The sequence below is a fragment of the Odocoileus virginianus genome, chromosome 8 (genome assembly GCF_023699985.2).
Source record: "Odocoileus virginianus isolate 20LAN1187 ecotype Illinois chromosome 8, Ovbor_1.2, whole genome shotgun sequence".
Taxonomy (NCBI): domain Eukaryota; kingdom Metazoa; phylum Chordata; class Mammalia; order Artiodactyla; family Cervidae; genus Odocoileus; species Odocoileus virginianus.
This window is the reverse complement of record NC_069681.1, coordinates 47,005,119-47,019,750: the sequence shown is the minus strand read 5'-3', so window position 1 is coordinate 47,019,750 and position 14,632 is coordinate 47,005,119. Positions and strand designations below refer to the sequence as shown.

The window sequence follows — 14,632 nt, the reverse complement described above, 5'->3', positions numbered from 1 at the left end:
TTCATGCTTCAACTACTGAAGCCCAGGCATCCTAGAGCTCTTGCCCTGCAACAAGAGAAGCCACCACAGTGAGAAGACCATGCACCACAACTGGAGAAAGCCCCCAGGCAACAACGAAGACCCAGTACAGCCAGAAATGATAAATAAGAAAGCCACTAGATTTTCCAAAGCATTTTGTCTCAGCTCTACTTTGTAATTACATTCATTACCTAGAGAGGAAAGTCATTTTATGTGTAGGTCAATTAAATGGCATTAAAACTTTAATTTGATACCTCTACTTACAGGATAAGAGATGAATTTCTCCTGATTCTTTAACCCTTAAGTTATCATTTTACTGAAGAAAAATTATTGCCTTTGTGGCAATTCTTTTTCTATTCACTACATGGGAGAAACATGTGATGCTCCACATAATTATGCCAACACATACTTCAAAGATTATGCTATAGTTCAGTTCTATAGCTTGTATAATTGCTTCCAATTTTAAACTGCTTAAGGCCAATTAAATGAATGATTATTACAATTTTATTCTTTCAATTAACCTTTTGTAAACTTTCAAATATCTAAATTTCTCTTTATAAAGCCTGATGATAGTAGGCCAATGTTAGCTAATTCTAACATAAGTTATGGGGAGAGTCTAAAAAATGTATTTGTGAAATAATGTGTGTGTGTATACACACACACACACACACATATACCTACTTCAATGATAACTAGGATTAAAGTGCTATCATATTGTATTTCATAGATGTTTGTTTTGTCTTTTTTACAAAAATATATCTTTTCTTGCTATGGTAATTCAAGTAGGCAATTCAAACCTAAATGAAAATGTGCATTTGCAGTTAAAGAAAATGAAGTCCATCCAAATTCTACTGCAGTGTGAAGTAGGTGGATGAACTGCAAGCTATTTAAACTTTTAAGCTATTTAAACTTTCGAATTACTTTCTGTGTGTGTGTGTGTGTGTGTGTGTGTGTGTATGTGTGTGTGTGTAGAGGGTGGATAATATTTCCTTAGTGTATGGTTAAGACTGAAACTGTATATATAATAAAGTCATAATCATTTGCTTCTTTAAAATATTTAAGCCCTGATATTTGGCTCCTGTCCTGTGAATTTGTTGATAGAAACGAATGCTATACCTTCCACAGACTTCATAATACCTTCTGCCTTCTAACTCCATCCAGCTTATATAGTTTTAAACATCTATATTAAGTATATATATACACACACATATTTATATAATACAATATTTATACATATATATAATATCTTACAAATCACATGATTTAAATTAAAATTGTTTTTAAAAGTTCTAAACATTTTCAACAGAAAAGGGGTTAAAATATATATCCACACACACACATATATATACACACACATACATCCCTAAATTGAATGATATTTCAATTTTGACATGTTATATTTGCTTTCTTTCATTTATCCCAAATCACAATCCGAAAAAAAGAAATTATGACCATTTCAATTCTTATTAAAAATGTATTTTTTATACTTTTTTCTTGTGAAAAATAAGTTTCTAATGATTAGATACACTTCCCACTAAACAATGGCCAAAAATATGATCTTATACTTTGATTTTTCTCATAATTCATGTTTACAGTCTAAGGTTGAGTGCACAGCTTTCAAAGTAATCAGAAAGATGTAGTTAGATATTTGGAAAAATCTCAGACATAAGTGATCTGTTCACTACCAGAAACTGAGTATTGGAAATGTGAAAATTAAAAACATACTTTTGAACAGAATTGTTGAATAATAAACTCTAAAAATATATAAACTGTATAAGCAGTAAATAGAATTTTAAAATATGCAAGATTTAAAACTGTAGCAGTTATATAGTGGCATCACAATAGAAACATCAAAATGTATGTGCCTGAAAGTACAAGATAACAGAGTAAATCCAGAGCTAAAGAGTTACTTCTGAGAAAAATTAAGATGAACAAACCATTTTAAAAGTTAGCCAAACCAAAAGTTAGCCAAAAAAAAAAGGATAAAAAGTAGCAGAAAAAACAGACTCATCAAATGCAGATAGCTAGCAAATATTTACTAGAATAATGGAGGCTTTGCGCTTTAGTGATGTAGCTCCAGATTCTGTAGTTTATAGAAACATAGGGCTTCCCTGGCAGCTCAGCTGGTAAAGAATCCGCCTGCAATGCAGGAAACCTCGGTTTGATTTCTGGGTGGGGAAGGTCCCCTGGAGAAGGGAAAGGCTACCCAATCCAGTATTCTGGCCTAGAGAATTCCATGGACTCCATATCCATGGGGTCGCAAAGAGTCAGAGTTGGACACGAGTGAGCGACTTTCACTTTCAAAGGAGGTTCACTGAACAGACTATATCTTGAAAACTTAGTACCATTAACTCAGAATTAAGGAGAATGAGGAGGAGCATCACAGGGAGGAGAGGAACTGATCTAAAAGAAGACCTACTCTAATCACCTCTTGTGCCAATACAGATTAGAAGATCAATATTCTGTGTTTGCCAGCATGATAAAACATACAGAACAATGACAGAAGGATCATAAAAGCTCCAAGTTAATTAGATTGGTCAAAGACAGCATTTAACTAAAGTGCCAAACATAAATAGATGGAAGATAGGTAGGTAGATAGGTAAAGGAACGCTGCTATGCACCTACAAGGTTCAGGACAGCCCCTTCTCAACAAAGATTTATCTGCTCCTGTATATCAACAGTGCTGAGACCGAGAGATCAGTCTATGTTTCTAGTCAATGTTTTTAGTCATTAGTCAGGTTATAATACACATCTTTATTAGTTTGCTGCATAACAAAGAATCATCGTTTAGAGAGTTCTTATACACACACACACACACACACACACACACACATTTATTATCTTGTCATTTCTGCAAGTAATGCAGAGACCCGCTTAGGGTCTCAATAGGAGGAAATCAAGTTGTCATGTAGATTACATTCCCATCTTAAGTTTCCAAGCTTGTTCACATTATTGGCAAAATTCAGTTCCAAGAGGCTATAGAACTGAGGTATTTTCTTGCCAGCAGTCAATTTGGGTTTCTCTCAACTACCAACAGCTGCCTTCACTACATAGCCAGATGGCCCTATCACAAGAAAGCTTATTTCTTGTGGACTAACAGGAGACTCCCATTTCAGTATGCTATGAAGACATCATATAACATCATTTAATCATGCGAACAACTATCTCATCACTTTTGTTACACAAGGTAAAGGAATGACGTGAGCCACGGTCCCATCATATTCACAAGTCCTGCTCACCCTCAAGAGAAGGATATCAAAACAAGGTGGTAGGAATGTAGGGGCTGGGAATCTTGGGAACTACCTTAGAATTTTGCATACCACAGCTTAATGTGTGGACCCACAGTTCTTCTCTCGCTAAAATGCAAAATACTGTCATCTCTTTCCGAAGTTCTCAAGAGTAGAATTCTGTACAGTATCAGCCCAAAGCCCCAATAATCTCCTTCTATTGAACCAAATCTCATCAGGTCATCAGTGCAAAGTCCAAAATCTAAATCAGATCTAGATGTGTGTAAACTCCAGGCTGTAAATTGATAAAGTGTAGCTGATATATTACAAGTTCTCACTCTGTGGAACTGTGAACCTGAAGAAACATGTTATCTACCTGAAGCTGTCCCAGTAAATGGTGGAAAACTGACTTTTTCTTAATTAGGTTTTAAAGCCTGGAAATAATGTTTCATTAGCTCTTGACTCTATCCTCTATGTTGTCTTTACTTGCAAAAGTAAAGTTAGAACATGTTTCCAATAAACTGGAGTGTCTGACAGGCTTTTGCATTTTATATTCTCTCTGTCTTTCACTTCAAGCTAACAGTGTTTCTGTCAATATAATTTTCTCAAGAACCTTATGTGTCTTGCTTGCATTTTATTGAAATTCTTCACATTAGAGAAAATCCACACCCACAGATAACTTTAAGATAATCATTTCTCAAAAATCAGTTGAACTTATATGCTTGGTTTTATTTGGAGGCTGTCTATTCTATTCCATTGATTTATGTGTCCATTTTTATGCTCATTCTATGCTGTTTGGATTACTATAGCATTATTATATAAAATGTTGTACACCTTAAATATATAGATTTTTACTAAAAACAAATGAAATGGCCGAGATAAAATATTCTGAAGCTTCCTAGAGCCTTCAGGTTTGGTTGAGAAAATCTTTGAATTTCACCCTTAATCTCCCAAAGGGCCACTTTGATTAAATCCTCTGAAGTTTTGAACTAATGTTATATAGTAGCAAAAAAAGCATAATAACAAACTGTATGTTTCTTTTTTTTCCTCTCTGCCCCTTTTAGCACCATTTCTGCCTTAAAACATCATCTGGGAGGTTGAAAGTTTTCAAAATTACCCAGTCCAGGTTCTATTTTGTTTCATGGTTATTCCATCAGTTTATTTCTCTACTTTCACATTTTATTAAAAGCAGCAGGAATAAACCATGCATCTTCAGCACTAAACTTGAAAACTCTCTCAACTAATTATCTATGTCCTTTGTATACAAGTTCTGCTTTCCACATAATCGCAGGACATATTTTCACTAAGGTCGCTATCACTACATCACAAGGATCTAATAATCCCTTAAGTCTCTAATAATGGATTGCTCATTTTCACCTCATCCCTAACCAACAGCATCTTTAAAGTTCATATTTCTACCAACAGTATATACAAGGCAATTTAGATTTAGTCTATTCTGCTTCTCAAATTTCTTTCAGTATGTACCTTCTTCCTGCTTCCAGTTCCACTTAAGACATTGCTAGGTAATCGTTATGGCAGCTTCCTACTGCTATATACCACAAACTTCACTGCCTAAAACAACATCAGTGTATTATCTTGCACTTTCTGGAGGCTAGAAATCTGGGTGTGGTATAACTGGGTTCTCTTCTTAGGGTCTCAGATGGTGTTAGCCAGACTGAATTCTCCTCTGGAACTCAGGTCCTCTTCAAACTTATTTAGGTTTTTCACAGAATTCAGTTACATTTGGCTCTAAGGCTCTACTTTCTTGCTAGCTTGAGGTTTCTGTCAGCATCTGGAGACCACACTTTGGTCCTAGCCATGATCCTTCTTACAACATGGCAGCTTTCTTCTTCAAAGTCAAAGGAGAGACTTATTCCTGTTTACTCAGAGGAGTTATATACAGTATTGCAATCATGGGCGTGGCTACTCAATAACCAATTCCACATATGTAGCCCATTCAAGAGAAGACTATCCATCATATTGATAGGTCCTGCCCATACTCAGGAGAAGGCAATGGCACCCCACTCCAGTACTCTTGCCTGGAGAATCCCATGGATGGAGGAACCTGGTAGGCTGCAGTCCATGGGGTCGCTAAGAGTCAGTCGTGACTGAGCGACGTCACTTTCACGTTTCACTTTCATGCATTGGAGAAGGAAATGGCAACCCACTCCAGTGTTCTTGCCTGGAGAATCCCAGGGACGGGGGAGCCTGGTGGCCTGCCGTCTATGGGGTCACACAGAGTCGGACATGACTGAAGTGACTTAGCAGCAGCAGTAGCAGCCTATACTCAGAAAGGAGAGATTTTATAGAGCACATAAAATGAAGGATAGGAAACCTGGATGCCATCTTGGAATTTTGTCTATTGCAACATCTTAAACTTTTTAGTTTACCTTCAATTAATTGTAGTACTTAAACTCTAGAGTAAGAACCTTGCACTAGTAATGTGTTTGTATTATTGTATCATTGGTGGAAGCATTTCAGTATTGGCTATATTACAAATTCCACTGTGCACTGTTATTTTTGCTTAACTGTCAATTGCATTTTAAAGACATTTAAACAATAAGAACCATAAACAGTTTATATGTTTCCACATATTTCTGACTTTTGCTACACTTCACTTCTTTATCTGCATCAGATATCTATCTGGTATCTTTTCTCTTCCTAACCTTCCTTGTTGCGCAGGTGTTCACTTCAGTAATTCTTTCAAGATTTGTCTGCTGAAGAAGGCTTTCCTATTACCTTTGTATTTGAAAGATATCTCTGGTGTGTAGGATACAAATAGCCCAGGTTTTGTTTTCTATCAACATTTTACATGTGTTTTCTGCCTTGCACCATTTCTGAGGAGAGTTCTGCTTTGATCCTCATCTTTGTTCCCTTTGGTGTAATTTGTCTTTATCTTCTGGCTATCTTTAACATATTCTCTTCATCATTCATTTAAGCAATCTGATTTTGAATTACCTTGGTAATAGTTCTCTTCAACATTTTTGTGTTTTTTTATTAATATTCTTGGTTATATAAATTTATAGTTCTTACCTATTTGGAAAATTCTTAGACAATGTTATTTCAATGTTTTTTTGCTGTTATCTTTCTTTCTCATTGAATTCCTTCGGGGACTCCAATCATATTTGAAACATTTAAGTACATTTAAGTATTTCAGTCTACTTAAAATTTCCCAGAGTATACTAGAACATTTTTTCAATTCTATTTTTTATTCCCAGTTCCAAATTTGATCATTTATTTTGTCTTCACATTAACTAACTGGACTTCTTTCCTACAATGTCTAATCTGCTGCCAATAAATTTCTGTGCATTTGTCATTTTAGAAACTATATACTTCATCCATAGAATTTCAATTTGGTTATTCTGAAAATATCTATTTCGCTACTTCGTGTAATAAATCTGTATTTCTCTACCATTTTTAACATTTAAAATAGTTATATTAACGTTTAATATCCTTATTTACTAATTCTATTTTCTGTGTTAATTCCGGATCTATTTCTATTGTTTTTTAATCTTCATTATGGGTTATATTTTCAAGCTTATTTGCATGCATGTAACATTTTATTAGATGGAAAAAACTGAATTTTCTCTTGTTGGGTTGTGAAATTTATTCCTTTAAATTTTCTTTAGTTTGTTCTGGGACTCAATTAAATTACTTGGAAACAGTTTGAAATTTTGAAGTCATATTCTTAATGATGTTAGGCAGAACCAGAATAGACTTTAATTCAGAGCATGCAGTGAACAGGAAAATGAAACTTAGGTGTGTCCATTGATTCACAGGAGCTCTTTGATGCAGGATGTTACTTATCTCCTAGATTCTATCACTCAACTGTGTGTGTGTTTGTGTGAGTGAGGGGATGTATACCATCCCTTTTCCTAGTTCCAAATTCAAGCTGATCTTCAGACCCAAAGGGATGGTATATGTCGCATTATGGAAGCTGATATCACCCTCTTCTTATCCACTTTTGACTGTTTTTATGTATAGAAAAATGAATTGCAAAATTATGCTTCAGTATATATACATTATTTTAAATTTCCTAAGTCTATAGATACAGGGATAAACATGTAATAAATAAAATGTAAATTTTTTATATTAATCACATTATAAATTGTCAGATAATAGACCATATTCAGTTCAGTTCAGTTCAGTTCAGTTGCTCAGTCATGTCCAACTCTTTGAGACCCCATGGATTGCAGCACGCCAGGCTTCGCTGTCCATCACCAAGTCTCAGAGCCTATTAAACTTATATCCATAGAGTAGGTGATGCCATCCAACCATATTATAGACCATATTATCATCACAAAATTGTTTCAGTATAAGGCATTAACACAAGAAAGACAGGGGTAAACTGTGCAATTATTCATCAGATTAGTAAAATATTCATATCTTGAGTTTTAATAAGTTAATTAGTTTAGTATGATATTTCAACATTATCATTATTTCTTAGACAGTGGAAATATGAGGCCTAAAATAAAACTTTGAAAAGCTACTTAATATATTCAAAAGGTTAAAACCATTAGTGTAGATGTTAAACATTGCTTAGTTTTCCTAATTTTTATATTTTAAGTAAACTCTCCATTGTTCCTTAGTACCTGTATCAATAGCCTTGAATTATAAAGTTTCTACACATTACTTTGATTCCAGTTAGTAACTGGAATAAGTGAAGAAACTTATAATTAAAGAGTCCTACTGCTATTAGTGACTTTCCAGGTGGTGCTAGTTGTAAAGGACTTGCCTGACAATGCATGAAACACAAATGATGAGGGTTTGATCTCTGAGTCTGGAAGATCCCCTGGAGAAGGAAATGACAACCAATCCAGTACTCTTGCTTGGAGAACACCATGGACAGAGGAACCTGGCAGGCTACAGATCATGGGGCTGAAAAGAGCTGGACAGGACTGAAGTGACAGCATGCGTGCACTGTTATTAATAAATTTTCAGTCTCTTTAAATAAAACAATGTTCTTGATTTTAGGCATTGCATGCCTTTATCTATGATTTAGACTCAAAGTGTTTGATTATTTATCTTATCAATGTATATTTACTAAATGTATTAATGAACATTTTTTTAAGATGCTAAACTTTAGACTCTGCTTGAAAAGATATTCATGTTTGAAAGCATCTGATTTTCCTTTTATGTAATAATTAATTCTTCAAACTCCATAGAAGAAAATAGTGTCCAGTGAATAATAAAATATTCCAGCTTTCAAACAAAGTAGTCTGACAGTATACTTTCATAGAAACAACTGAATATATTCAAAATTTATTACTCTCATGAAAATTAAATGTTTCAATAGCACCAACTATTTTAAGACATTATATAATGTGGAATTTTTCACAGTAAGTTTGACTGCAGGAGATTATGCCTAGTTTCTTACCCTTTTTATACAGTCAATATCTGTGGTGCTCACTTCATACACAGAAACTTATCTTTTATTCATATTTCTACTCCAAGATCAACTATATATACTTTTTAATATGTCAATATATGTTTATTTTTGTCCATATTTAAAAAGATATGATGCAAATAGCTGAAAATGCATATATTTTAATTGATCACACTTTGTTGTAATCAAGAAAATATATTAATGGAAGACTTCTTTAATAACATTTAAAATTTGTTCTTAAATAGAAAAAATAAAATAAATATAATTTATTATCCATATTTACTGATTAAATGTGTCAAATAAGTAGAATTTAGAATTCATTGTTTTATGTGATATCAAAGTTATTTCAAATTCTATTTAAAAGTGAGATTTTTATCTTTTGTTCTTTTTTTGAGTTTGATTACCTTCCATTTCTTAAGACTCTTAAAAATTCTGATATTGAAAATGAGAGAAAGTGACCTGACCTGCTCAGTCAGGTCCAACTGTTTGCGACCCCATGGACTGTAGCCCACCAGGCTCGCTGTCCATGGAAATCTCCAGGCATAAATACTGGAGTGTGTTGCCTTCCCTTCTCCAAGGGATCTTACCCACCCAGGGATCTAACCCAGGTTTTCCTCATTGGAGGCAGATTCTTTAACATTTGAAAGAAAGGGCGCTATACATTGTATGATACCAATCAGTTCACTTCTCAAACAATGCTTATATAATGCACTGACTAAAAATATTTACTCTACAGTAGCTAAATATAAATGGTTTTGAATGAATCAGTTTACTCTCTGCTTCCCTTGTGGCTCAGCTGGTAAAGAATTCAGCTGCAATGCAGGAGACCTGGGTTTGATCCCTAGGTTGGGAAGATCCCCTGGAGAAGGAAAAGGCTACCCACTCCAGTATTCTGGCCTGGAGAATTCCATGGACTACACAGTCCATGAGGTCGCAAAGAGTTGGACACAACTGAGCGACTTTCACTTAAGCTCACTTAAGCTTATCATTTCCTAAGGACTGAAGATATTTCTACACATATCAAAGGAATAATTGTACCTGTTTCACTTGTCTGTGAATTATAACAGACCTTATAGACAGCTGATGTAAACACATTCACTTTCATGCAGTTTAGGTACATGCTAAATTGTAAACTATATTATGATTGGCCATTGTGGAATTTCTAACAATGTAGCTCACTTTAAAAATACTGTACTATGACATAAAAGCATATTTTATTTTACTTTTGTTATTAACATAGCCTACTTTAATGCAATATCCAGGTATTTATAGCCTGTATAATATTAGAAATGTAATTCTCATTCTAGCAATGAAATTACTCAAATGGTCATTTCAAAGGTAAAGTTCTACTGTAACTGAAATAAATTTGATGGTAAATCTCAAGCCCTCCTATTGTGAAATATTCATGCAACATATTTATGATCATAGTCATAGCTTAAAGTTATATATTAATGCTTGAAATTATGAATTAGAAGAATGCATAATTACTTATTACATAAAAATATATTTCTGACTCTTGTACCACTCAGGAAATCTTGGTATCATGGAAACACATGTTTACTTATTTCTGGTTACTGTGTTTAGTTGCTAAGTCATGTCTGATCCTTTTGTGACCCACCTCCCACCCGCCCCACTTCACTCCACTGTAGCTATCCAGCCACCCCTGTCCATGGGATTTCCCAGGCAAGAATACTGGGGTGGGTTGCCATTTCCTCCTCCAGGGGATCTTCCTGACCCAGGGATTGAACCTGCATCTCCTGTATTGGCAAGCAGATTTTTTTTTTTTTTTTTTAACAGCTAAGCCACCTAGGAAACACTTAAACCCAGTGCAAAACACTATATAGGCATGCAAATACATATTAATATTACACATGTATTTTAACATTATGTAGTAACAATTCATTACCTTTGGCCAAAAGAAGCGACTTTGCAGCAGCAGCAGCAGTGGGTTTCTTAAGGGAACAAAACTATAAGAGTCTTTCTCCTACTCTTTCAAAATTTTAAACCTCTAGGAAATGAAAATGTTTCCCTAGATACTGTGAAAACCCACCTGTTCTGGCACCCACAAAGCCCCCTGGGGTCCACAGGAAAAACAAGAGAACCTGGGTGATAAGGTCTTACCTATTCCTCTGCGGTTAGTCTAGTTTCATTTGCCTGTCATGGACAGTGAGCAGAGGCCTCACACCTAACACATGGGATTGGTGTTCCCAGCAAAGAACCACTTCGAGCAATAGGGCACTCCGGCCAGCAGCCTGGTGGAGATATGCTGCACAAGGCACCTAGCTCAAGATGGCGATGCCGACTCCACGCCAACGCTGTGCGCAAGGATTCCGCCCCTCACGTCAGCCTGAAGCTGCGTGCGCAGCGACCTGTGCCCTGACCCCCTGACTCGCGAGAACTCTGCCCTGTCCTCCCTGACAGGAACACGGAAGAGCAGCCAGACCACCGGCACGTCAGGGAGAGCTGTGCTCTAGAGTGGGAGTTGGTACCTCTCCATTCCTTGAGGAAAGAATAGAGCTTCCTTTTGCTTCTGAACTGAACTCCATCACCTGCTACTGGCTCAAAAGACAGAGGACACAAGGAGGCTTATTTGGGACTGACTCAGGAGGTAACAGTGATAGGTATGGTATTTTATAAATGCTTAAAAGAAAACCATCTTGTAGAAACAGAAAATTTTTATAACCCTCTCTTGCTAAATTCAGCATTTTATCCACAAATGTTTCTGAATGAAATAGATTTTCTATGACAATCCTGGTTGCTCTTCAGCTTGATGAAATTCAAAGGATACCAAATGAAAAATACTTTGTATAATGATTGAAGTTGTGCTGGTCACTGTTTGTCATTCCGCAGATAAGCCTTCTGGTAAGCTTTTCACTTTAACTCTTAGGAAAAAGTTGTACTGGAAACAAAGAAACTCATGACTTTACAACAGGCTTCTCTGATAGCTCAGTTGGTAAAGAATCCACTTGCAATGCAGGAGACCCCGGTTTGATTCCTGGGTTGGGAAGATCCACTGGAGTAAGGGATAGTCTTCCCACTCCAGTATTCTTGGGCTTCCCTTGTAGATCAGCTGGTAAAGAATACGCATGCAATGAGAGAGAACTGGCTTCAATCCCTGGGTTGGGAAAATGCCCCAGAGAAGGGAAAGTCTGCCCACTCCAGTATTCTGGCCTGGACTTACAGTCCTTGGGGTCGCACTGAATTGGACACGACTGAGCAACTTTCACTTTCACTCCTAGGTTATGGAGTAAAACAGTTGAATCTCTAAGACCAGAATGCCAGATTGCACTGTTTCACTTAACATCAACAACCAGTGATTTTATGTTACCTTGATATATGTATGCCTGATGCTGTGAAAGTGCTGCACTCAACATGCCAGCAAATTTGGAAAACTCAGCAGTGGCCACAGGACTGGAAAAGGTCAGTTTTCATTCCAATCCCAAAGAAAGGCAGTGCCAAAGAATGCTTAAACTACCGCACAATTGCATTCATCTCACACGCTAGTAAAGTAATGCTTAAAATTCTCCAAGCTAGGCTTCAGCAATACATGAACCGTTAAGTTCCAGATGTTCAAGCTAGTTTTAGAAAAGGCAGAGGAACCAAAGATCAAATTACCAACATCCAATGGATCGTTGAAAAAGCAAGAGAGTTCTAGAAAAACATCTATTTCTGCTTCGTTGACTATGCCAAAGCCTTTGACTGTGTGTATCACAATAAACTGTGGAAAATCCTGAAGGAGATGGGAATACCAGACCACCTGACCTGCCTCTTGAGAAATCTGTATGCAGGTCAGGAAGTAACAGTTAGAACTGGACATGGAACAACAGACTGGTTCCAAATAGGAAAAGGAGTACGTCAAGGCTGTATATTGTCACCCTGCTTATTTAACTTATATACAGAGTACATCATGAGAAACACTGGGCTGGAGGAAGCACAGGCTGGAATCAAGATTGCCAGGAGAAATATCAATAACATCAGATATGCAGATGACACCACCCTTATGGTAGAAAGTGAAGAAGAGCTAAGATTCTTGATGAAAGTGAAAGAGGAGAGTGAAAAAGTTGGCTTAAAGCTCAACATTCAGAAATCTAAGATCATGGCAGCCGGTTCCATCACTTCATGGCAAATAGATGGAAAAACAGTGTCAGACCTTATTTTTCTGGACTCCAAAATCACTGCAGATGGTGACTGCAGCCATGATATTAAAAGATGCCTACTCATTGGAAGGAAGGTTATGACCAACCTAGACAGCTTATTGAAAAGCAGAGACATTACTTTATCATCAAAGGTCTGTCTAGTCAAGGCTATGGTTTTTCCAGTGGTCATGTATGGATGTGAGAGTTGGACCTTGGAGAAAGCTGAGTGCCAAAGAACTGATGGCTTTTGAACTGTGGTGTTGGAGAAGACTCTTAGAGTCCCTTGGACTGCAAGGAGATCCAACCAGTCCATCCTAAAAGAAATCAGTCCTGAATATTCATCAGAAGGGCTGATGGTGAAGCTGAAACTCCAATATTTTGGCCACCTGATGCGAAGAGCTGACTCATTTGAAAAGACCCTGATACTAGGAAAGATTGGGGGCAGGAGGAGAAGGGGACAACAGAGGATGAGATGGCTAGATGGCATCACCGACTCAATGGACATGGGTTTGGGTGAACTCCGGGAGTTGGTGATGGACAGGGAGGCCTGGTGTGCTGTGGTTCATGGGGTCGCAGAGTCAGACACCACTGAGCGACTGAACTGAACTAAACTGAATGCAGAATCATGGTGGTCTAGGCTATTACAACAAATTCCATAGGCTTGTCAGTGTTTAGTTCAAGATAGTAAAGAAATGAGGAAAATGCCTAAATTTCAAAAATTTTCTGCAACTTCAACTCTTAAGGTCACCTTGCCATCTGTGTGTATGTGTGTTTCAGTCACTCAGTCCTGTCCAACTCTTTGCAACTTCATCGACTACTCCTCTGTCTATGGGATTCTCCAGGCAAGAATACTGGAGAGGGTTGTCATTTCTTCCTCCAGGGGTTCTTTCCAACCCAGGAACTACCTCAGCCACTTTCCTATTCCAAACTATCTGAAGGTCTTTCAGTCTTTCTCCCCTTACTTTTTCCTTTGTGTTTATTGTTGCTATCACATTGGTTGCTTGGGTTGTTGTTCCTGGAATCCATGTTTACCTTTACTTTTATGATTTATCTTTGTTTGTATAGAACTCTGGAGCCAGAAATCTATCCTAATTCTTAATTTTGGCAGATACTGTTTGGAAATACTACATCGAGTTCTTTAGCATATCTGGTGTGTGATTCCACTTGAATACCTGACCCAGCAAATCCTTGTTCAGTGTAAATCTCAGTTGTGCCTTGACTTTGCCAACTGCCAGCTTAGTTGGCAACATTTCCTGGGCTGCTAATGCAGTGACTGACCATCTAAGCATTTGCTCTTTGACTTCCAAAATTCTCTCTTCCATTTATTCCCTTTTTGTCTTTTTTGCTTGCTTTCAGGTTCACACCTTTAAAAAATCATTTTAGTGAAGTTTTGGGAGAGTGTGATAAAAATGAGTACAGTATGTTTAATTTTACCCTTTAAAATCAGAAGTCAGCAGTGCATTTTATGCATTTATTCTGAGGGAGACAACTATTTTTCAGGTAGTATTATAATGGGGAATTTATTTCACCTTAGAAATGAATGCAAATGCATATCTGAAAGGCAGAATGGAAATCCAGCATGCAATAAATAAGATTTTCAAATTAAAAGCAACAGGGGGGTTTAAAAATACTGCAGTACTTACTGAGGTGAGCATGCTTTTTATTGCTCCCTTGAATGTTCATACTTATTAATAGTTTTATCATGGAATTCTTTGGTTCTCATTTAGTTTGTGTTATAATTGATTTCTCATTCAAGCAGTACACAATATTCATTCACACCTTGTTATGAATCTGTCAAATTAGCACCTATTAAGTGGAGCACAGATTGCTGGATGGTGAGCCATGGTTCAATAACAGACTGCAAG

At 36.7% G+C, this 14,632-nt stretch overlaps 1 long non-coding RNA gene across 1 annotated transcript in view; it reads right to left on the bottom strand.

Moving 5' to 3' along the window:
- LOC110127744 (uncharacterized) overlaps positions 1-10,959 on the bottom strand; it is a 69,002-nt gene extending 58,043 nt beyond the window's left edge. Inside the window, exon 1 of the long non-coding RNA XR_002310907.2 lies at positions 10,753-10,959. This is a non-coding gene — a long non-coding RNA (uncharacterized lncRNA). The remainder of the gene's footprint in view (positions 1-10,752) is intronic.
- Positions 10,960-14,632: the final 3,673 nt, after the last annotated feature.